The 6,074-nt window shown below is 36.5% G+C and overlaps 1 protein-coding gene across 1 annotated transcript in view; it reads left to right on the top strand.

The window, feature by feature from the left end:
- The first annotated feature begins 2,157 nt into the window (after positions 1-2,157).
- Positions 2,158-6,074, top strand: part of LOC125238236 — a 163,895-nt gene continuing 159,978 nt past the window's right edge. Inside the window, exon 1 of the mRNA XM_048145511.1 lies at positions 2,158-2,408. The gene's annotated coding sequence lies outside the window, so the exon portion shown is untranslated. The remainder of the gene's footprint in view (positions 2,409-6,074) is intronic.

The raw sequence follows: 6,074 nt of genomic DNA, 5'->3' as shown, positions 1-6,074 counted from the left end.
AAATCCTTCAAAGTAAGAAATGATTACAAAACGTAAAAGGGTTACACGTGTGTACAAATTTCTAATTAATCCCAAAACAATTTTCTGTCCTACGGCCGGAAAGCGTCCAATTTCAGGCCGCTGCGGTAAACGAAGTTACCGCTTCCCGGGTTTCGTCGAACAGAAAAATTGTATACATCTTGGCCATTAAATAAAATAGCCTCAAATCACATGCTTCTTGTAAGTAGTAATCGGTAATCTACTATTTCATCACACTCGCTCGTAAACAGTGTTATTACATGTCTTCATACTGATACGCAATGAGCTATTTTACCGCCCTAAGGCGGTAACGTGAAAACCTGGTTCAGTTCAGTTCAGTTTTTAAAATTAAATGGCTTCAGTCCATTGGGACTATTTCGCCAGTGTCAAGGTGATATGAGCTAATATTAGTAATTTTTGTACGGTAAGTACGACATTGTACGGTGACTTAGCACTTGTAAATTGATAGCTAGATTTTACAAGAGCACGTGGACTACCGGCCGTTTACGACAAAAAAGAGGCTAAACGCGTTTCGAGAACAATTCTTCATCAGCTTCTCACTACACCATTAGTTTACTGCATAATACGCTATCAATATTACACTTTAAACAACATTAATGAGTAAAAGAAAAATAAATTATTCACGACATGAAACCGCTATGATGGCGTCCCAACCGGAAGTCCGTGAAAACCTGGGTGAGGCCTTCTACGACCTGTCAAAAATTACAAGATGGCGGACGAACGTTCGAAATGTCATCATAGGTATTTCAATACATTTAGTTTGAAATGTGGTTATTATTTCGCGAGTGTGATGAAAAACATTGTGTATATAACGAGCAGCTGAAGGATTACGAACGAGAGGCTGTTTGAAGCCCGTAGCTGAAGGCGGAGGGCTTTAATAAATCGAGTTCGTAATTCGCTTTCCGCCCTTAATACACAATGTACTTTTACCGGAACGGACATGTTTTACTAATTGAAAAGTGAAAAGTAGAAGAAGCGCTGGTAGCCTAGCGGTAAGTACGTGCAACTTTCGTTCCGGAGGTCGCAGGTTCGAACCCCGGCTCGCACCAATGAGGTTTTCGGAATTTTTGTGCGAAAACTTTGATATTTATTTTGCCAGTAGCTTTTCGGTAAAAGAAAAGATCGTGAGGAAACCGGACTAATTCCAATAAGGTCTAGTTTACCCTTCGGGTTGGAAGGTCAGATGGCAGTCGCTTTCGTAAAAACTAGTGCCTACGCCAAATATTGGTATTAGTTGTCAAAGCGGACCCCAGGCTCCCAAGAGCCGTGGCAAAATGCCGGGATAACGCAAGGACTAATTGAAAAGCAATGTTACAAAGGATCAAAATTAGATATCTCGTTTTACTTCAGCCTGATTATTGTGTTGTAAGGAAAACGCTGTCAGTTGAATATTAAGGAGTGAATCCTTGTTTGTATTCATCTTTGTTTACATTTACTTTCTTGTAAAGACAAAATACATAAACAAAATACGTGCCTACTCGTGTATTTAAGCGCATATATTACAGGTATTTTTTTATTGTTATAAACGTGTTAGGTATTTCACTCACATTCATTACCCTTTCTGCAATTCACATAATATAGCCTAAGACCGATATTTTTGAAAATAATTCTATAACAGTAGTTTTATTTCATATACAGCGCTTAATCGCAATTTAAAAAAATCTATATTTTCGAATCCACCAATAGTTTGGAATGGAAGATATTAAAAAAACTACGCCCAGAAAATAAGCGTTTTCTTTCAACAAAATACCTCACAGTAATTTAATGGTGGAAACATGTAGAAAAAAAATCAGTTTTAAGGTTTCCAATCCGAAGCCACCTAAACATATGACGGGAAAAAATAAATTTTATTATAATAAATACTTGGTCCTCATACACTACAAAATTTTAACCTTAAACCTGTCTCTCTCGCCTGTGTGTCTAACCTTAAACTAAAAAACTCTTATCGTAAACTAAAACCAAACAGCCGAAACCATGGTCAAACAGCAGTGTCACAAAAACACGCAAATCATTTTCAATTTATTAGAAAACCGCACCAATGGTACCACCGCAGCGCGCGCGCAGCCCGACAAAGACAAAACATAACCTATCGCTTCACCGCCATTCACCGTCGCGATTTTGTGCCACACACTCGTCCAACGAAAGTAACCCCGGCCCGCACGGCTTTCCTTGACAGTGGCCATGACAGTGACAAAATAAACCTTTGTGCTACATAAAGTACTAGTGTCCATGTGTTTGTGTGTTGTGTAGTGTGTGTAACCAGTTTGGCTGCAGGAAAAGGAACTAAAAAACTGGGTTCGCTGATTTCTCTTTCGACTTTTATCTACTATCGGATTTTTTGGAGAGAGCAACATGGATTATTTGACTAGGTAAGTGTTTCTTTGTGTAACCCACTGTCCTTATTAAAGAACATAATTAATGATTTAGTTCCTTAAACCAATTTTATTTTTTTAATATGTGGATATGCTAAGTTGAAACTGAATGTGCAAGCCAATGAAATAATGTAAATTATTTTCCCTGTTCTGTTGAAAAGGAAACAACTGATTTAAATTTTAAAATAGTATTCAAAACCGCCGCGTTTTTAAGACAACTTGTTGTTAAGCAAGATTTCGCGAATAATCTACATTTAATTTTCTAGGTCAAATTGTGCTTGTTGGAGCGAACCGTAGTTAACTTTAATGCTAATTGTTTTTCTTAAATTTGCACAAACGCTCATCTAATGATTGCTACGAGTAGAACAATTGACCTACATTTTGTACTAATTAAAGTACTTTGGGATTTTGATACAAATTCGGTCGCAATTTCGGTTTTCATTTGTTTCATTTTAAGATGATCAACAAAAATCAATTCACAATTAGTTTTGCAGTTTTTTTCGTAGAGTCAGACCAGATAACTCTTCATTCTATTTGCAATGACAAAGACTAACCCCTCTTATTCTAAACGTGCATTAAAGTAAAGTTATCAAGCCGATTAGTTTGTCCCTTTCCGACGTATAGGTGTGATAGAAAAGGACAAAAGATTTTTATCGGTTTGTAAACTTTAGTGAACGTTTATGAATAAAGGGGGTAAGTGTCAGCATTGTTTATTTATTGACAGCCGTAAAGATTTGAAAAAAATATGCGTCAAATATTAGATCCGGATACGATGGATTAGATATGTCAGTGACAACAACATTTCCCTATAAATACATTATCAAATTGTATATTATATCGCACCGAGACATTCCCTATAGCTTAGCATCATCAAGGTAACAAAACAAAACAAAACAAAACAAAAGCAAAACAAAATTCGTAAACATTTCTCAGATATCTTCATCTTGGACGGTTTCTGTGTAAATTTCATATAAAACGTGACATAACGGAAATGCTTCCGTAAGCCTGTTTTATACGGGATTTTGATCAGGGCGCCAAACGGGAGGTTTGGGCGTCATAAAATACTTAAAAATACTACATAACACCGTAAGGAGGGGGGGGCGTAAGGAGGGGGGGGGGGGGCGTAATGTAACAACAGTGTCAAAGCGATACAAAAAAAATGCCATAGGAGGGGAGGAATTCAAAAAATCGATTTCGTGAAATTCGTTCAATAATAACTCCACTACTAGCGACTTCAATTCTACTAATCAGAATCAATTCAATTCTGGTCATTACCACTAGTTTTAAAATTACTGGTCGTCCTTTTTCAAAAATAGCATTACGTCGTTTTCCACAGACTTTCGAACGGCTAAAGTAATTCGTGCGTTCAAAATTCTAAAATCGATCCCCTGATATATGGACGGCCCCAAATTGGAGACGCAGGTTTGCTACTTTTAATATTTTCGAATGTTTACACAAGGCCCAAGGGGCTCTGTGCTACCGTGCGTTCAGAATACGTCACGGAAAATATTATTCCCCTCACTAGCTCGGAAACACGTGTTTTGTCCTTTAATACCAGCGGTAAAAACGCATTTTATCCACTAGTGGGTAAAGTAATTTGACCTTGAATAAAGTCAAATTAACTGCTTTAAAATTGATATAAAAAGTAGGTGAATCTAGTAATACAGATGATTTACCACCTGTGGAACTACTGGAAGCAGTGATAAACGCATTTTTTGCGTTGTAGTTTCCTCGCTATAGTGAGGGGAAAAGTTTTGTGTTACACTCGGGTCAAAAGTATTTTACTTCTCGTGTGTTAAAAAACTCGCAAGTTCAGGATTCTATTCTTGAACCACTAGCTTCGCTCGTGGTTCAACTATAGAATCCTTTCACTTGCTCGTTTTTCAATTCCACACTCGGCGTTAAAATACAATTTTGCGCTCTTGTATAACAAATAACTATTATTGGAGAAACGGAACAGGAAACGGAAAGCCACTGATGACTTTATTTTATTGTACGTAGTTAGAGATCTAGGATGCCTCAAAACTATTGACTGCAGAATCATGTTGATTCATATCTTAAAGTAAAGCAACAAAGTTTTACCATATAATACTTGGACAGATTCCAGTACTGGAATGTGTAACAAACATCCAAGCGTGTAATCCAACTTACATTGTAGTGTGACATAGTTAGCTACAGTTTTTTTTTGTAGTTCTATAGAATTCGTATGTTGTAGTAAAAAGTAGCGTGTTCGTTCCTCTATCATTGTTTACAAATGAAGATTGATTTTGCTGAGAATGCTAGTATACCGAGTTATTAATTTATGATTTGGGTTACTAGTCTTTTGGCATAAAAAAACAATTATGACCCGCCTTAACTTGATACTTGGGGAGACTTTACCAAATTGTGTTAGTGTTAGTACTTTGACATTGGCGACTTTTTACATCTCCACTATGTTATATATATGTTTTTTTTTTTAATTTTGTAATATAGAATAAAAAATATTCTTAGATCTGCTGTTGTATTTATACATGCAGCTATATATTATATGTATTGAACTTCTATTGACTTGTAAAAGAGCGTTATTCGCAGAATATATGTTTGAATTGGGATGACGACTAAAACTATTTAGTCCGTCAGTTCTATCATCAAAAAATATTTTGGACACATATTTTTTCCTTTTTTTCGTAAACGAAAAATGACGACGGTACAGTGCCTTGAAGTTTCGCGTGACGTCACGCCTAGGTACAATTCTTACCTAAAAGAGACGTCACAAGCCCCCACTCCGGAACGTTGATTGATGCCCTATAAATTTGTATTTTTTCATTCATTAGATAAAGCATTTGACGACCGGTCTGGCTCAGTCGGTAGTGACCCTACCTGCTAAGCCGCGGTCCTGGGTTCGAATCCCGGTAAGGGCATTTATTTGTGTGATGAGCACAGATATTTGTTCCTGAGTCATGGATGTTCTCTATGTATATAAGTATGTATTTATCTATTTAAGTATGTATATCGTCGCTTAGCACCCATAGTACAAGCTTTGCTTAGTTTGGGGCTAAGTTGATCTGTGTAAGGTGTCCCCAATATTTATTAAAAAAAAAAAAAAAAAAAAAGCGAAAAATATGTGTTCAGTATTTTTGACGATCTAACTGACGGACTAAACAGAATTCCATTTTTTTAATGTAGTCGTCATCCCTATTGTATGATCCGATATGGACCGGTACAAGGCCTATGCTCAGCGGGCAATAAACGGCTGATAATATTATGATGATCCGAGTATGATTTTCGTCACAAAAACGATCTAACATTCTTCCTCGAGACTCAGGGTTATCTTTACATATACTCTGCACAAAGTATTTCGGTAAGTGGTTTAACTGTGAACACATAATCTTAAGTATTTAATATTTAAGTACCTAGTACCTTCCTATCATCCTTATCCAGGCCCGTAGGCCCTAATATATATTTTATATCACGGACAAAACTTCATCTTAGGATCTAGACACCTTTGAATTCTTATCATAGCATCAGAAAACCAGACTTCGTAGTTTAGAACTTTTGCTTACAAAGGATTCTCTAAACTTACGAACGAAATCCCGATGTTTACGACCAACTTTTGCAATTTCGCAGGTTAAGAAAAGTTTCTATAAAGTTGAAATATTTATCTGAAATCTCGAAAGTTTACAA

This window comes from Leguminivora glycinivorella, chromosome 23 (genome assembly GCF_023078275.1).
Source record: "Leguminivora glycinivorella isolate SPB_JAAS2020 chromosome 23, LegGlyc_1.1, whole genome shotgun sequence".
NCBI lineage: Eukaryota > Metazoa > Arthropoda > Insecta > Lepidoptera > Tortricidae > Leguminivora > Leguminivora glycinivorella.
The sequence above is the reverse complement of the archived record's forward strand: the minus strand, read 5'-3'. Positions and strand labels throughout refer to the sequence as shown.